This window comes from Triticum dicoccoides, chromosome 4A (genome assembly GCF_002162155.2).
Source record: "Triticum dicoccoides isolate Atlit2015 ecotype Zavitan chromosome 4A, WEW_v2.0, whole genome shotgun sequence".
Lineage (NCBI taxonomy): Eukaryota > Viridiplantae > Streptophyta > Magnoliopsida > Poales > Poaceae > Triticum > Triticum dicoccoides.
This window is the reverse complement of record NC_041386.1, coordinates 233,222,286-233,225,031: the sequence shown is the minus strand read 5'-3', so window position 1 is coordinate 233,225,031 and position 2,746 is coordinate 233,222,286. Positions and strand designations below refer to the sequence as shown.

General features: G+C 65.0%; 1 pseudogene; it reads left to right on the top strand.

The window, feature by feature from the left end:
* The first annotated feature begins 1,436 nt into the window (after positions 1-1,436).
* LOC119290089 lies at positions 1,437-2,040 on the top strand (annotated as a pseudogene).
* The last annotated feature ends 706 nt before the right edge of the window (positions 2,041-2,746 follow it).

Here is a 2,746-nt window from a genome sequence, read left to right as displayed (position 1 = left end):
GGTTCGTCGGCGCCGATCGGGTCCGCGCGGCGAGGCTGGCGACGCTGCGTGGGGAGTTCGACCGCCTGAAGATGGCGGACGGCGAGGCGCTGGACGCGTACGCTGGGAGGCTGGCCGGGATGACGGCGAGGTACGCGAACATCGGGGAGACGCTGGGCGAAGCGGCGCTCGTGAAGAAGCTGCTGGACACCGTCCCGGATCGGCTGTTCCCCATCGTCGCCGACATCGAGCAATTCTGCGATGTGACGACCATGGCGTTTGACGAGGCGCTCGGCGGCTGGCTGCGCGCGTTCGACGAGCGGGTTCGGCGCCATGGAGAAGATGGCGGCGAGCACAGGGGTGAGCAGCTGCTCATGACGGCGGCGCGGCGGGCAGCGCGGGAGCGTCAACACGGCGGTGCTCGGGACGACGACAACGATGGCAAGAGCATGGCGTCGAGCAGTGGCGGGAACCGGCGTGGACGCTGGTACAAGTGCGGCGTGCGCGGCCACTTCAAGAGGGATTGTCCCAAGCTGCAGAGGGAGCCGGCGGCAGAGCGCGCTGCTGGCGGACGTCGCCGGCGCCGAGGACGACGGCCTCCTCTAGTTCATGGCTTAGGGGAGTGTGTTGGGAATAAGCCGTGGAAGAGCCCAGGAAGCGGTGCGCGTGCGTGCGCGGCGGTGAACGCGTCGGGCTCGGCCGTGGCAGCCTGGGTCGCGTGTGTGCGTGACCAGGTGTGTGTGTGTGTGTGTGTACTCGCATTCGAGCGCGTGGGCTGTTGCGTGTGGGCGAGACGAGCGGGGGAGTGACCGCGTCGGGGCGCTGGAATCGGCCTACGGCGACTGCGTACGAGCGCGTCGGGTGAGTGGGTCTGGGAGCGTGGGACGTGGGGTGTGCATGCGTGTAGAGCGTGGCGTAGCGCGTGCGTGCATGCGGGTATAAGGCCAGTTCTCTCCTCTGTTGTAGCTTGCTGATTGTACTGAGTTCGGGCTCAGAGAAAGAAAAAGACGCCATTCGTTGGCGGGCGGAGTTCGTGCTCCGGGATAACACTTGTGTCCTGTGTCCTTCTTCTTCCTTCTACTTCTTCTTCGCTGGTTTGAGCCAGAGAGAGAGAGAGCCAGCAGCTAGGGCAGTCTAGGGCTAGGGTTAGGCACCAACAATTGGTATAAAGAGCTTCGGTTCAGGCGATCACCGGTGACCATGGCGTTGGTTCCTCACGGCGGTGGCACGGGTGGATCGGTGTCGATGGCGATGCCGATGCTCACGGTGGACAACTACACCGTCTGGGCGATCAAGGCGCAGGCCATCCTCGACGTGCACACCGTGTGGGAGGCGGTGGCGCCGGGCGATGCGGCGGTGAACGCGAGGAAGGACAAGAGGGCGCGTGCGTTGCTGCTCGGAGCGTTGCCGGAGGACGTGCTGCTCTCGGTGGCGACAAAGCCCACCGCCAGGGAGGTATGGGACTCCCTGAAGGTGAGGTTCATCGGCGCCGATCGGGTCCGCGCGGCGAGGCTGGCGACGCCGCATGGGGAGTTCGACCGCCTGAAGATGGCGGACGGCGAGGCGCTGGACGCGTACGCTAGGAGGCTGGCCGGGATGACGGCGAGGTACGCGAACCTCGGGGAGACGCTGGGCGATGCGGCGCTCGTGAAGAAGCTGCTGGACACCATCCCGGATCGGCTGTTCCCCATCGTCACCGACATTGAGCAATTCTGTGATGTGACGACCATGGCGTTCGACTCGACACTCGGGCGGCCGCGCGCGTTCGACGAGCGGGTTCGGCGCCATGGAGAAGATGGCGGCGAGCGCGGGGGTGAGCAGCTTCTCATGACGGCGGCGCAGTGGGCAGCGCGGGAGCGTCGACACGGCGGTGCTCGGGACGACGACGACGACGACAAGAGCATGGTGTCGAGCAGTGGCGGGAACCGGCGTGGACGCTGCTACAAGTGCGGCGTGCGCGGCCACTTCAAGAGGGACTGTCCCAAGCTGCAGAGGGAGCCGGCGGCAGAGCACGCGCTGCTGGCGGACGTCGCCGGCATCGAGGACGACGGCCTCCTCTAGTTCACGGCTTAGGGGAGTGTGTTGGGAATAAGCCGTGGAAGAGCCCAGGACGCGGTGCGCATGCGTGCACGGCGGTGAACGCGTTGGGCTTGGCCGTGGCAGCCTAGGTCGCGTGTGTGCGTGACCAGGTGTGTGTGCGTGTGTGTCCTCGCGTTCGAGCGCGTGGGCCGTTGCGTGTGGGCGAGACGAGCGGGGGAGTGACCGCGTCGGGGTGCTGGAATCGGCCTACGGCGACTGCGTACGAGCGCGTCGGGTGAGAGGGTCTAGGAGCGTGGGACGTGGGGTGTGCATGCGTGCAGAGCGTGGCGTAGCGTGTGCGTGCGTGCGGGTATAAGGCCAGTTCTCTCCTCTGTTGTAGCTCGCTGATTGTACTGAGTTCGGGCTCAGAAAAAGAAAAAGACGCCATTCGTTGGCGGGCGGAGTTTGTGCTGAAATCTGAGATGGGCTCTAGGCCCATATTGCAATTTCTGAAAAATCTCTAAGGGCCCATGTGGGTTATATGGCACTAGGTGTGGTGGGAAGTTTAGTCCCACCCCGGAAGTGGAAGGAGAGTTGGAGTGGTTTATAAGGGTTTCTCTTCTACATGCTATTGGAGCTTGAGAAGAGAAGAGGCCCTCGTGCACTCCTCCTCCGCCGCCCGCCTCGCCACGCCACGCCTCGTCACGACGCGCCGCGGGTTGCGGGATTGAGCCGAGCCGAGCTCACA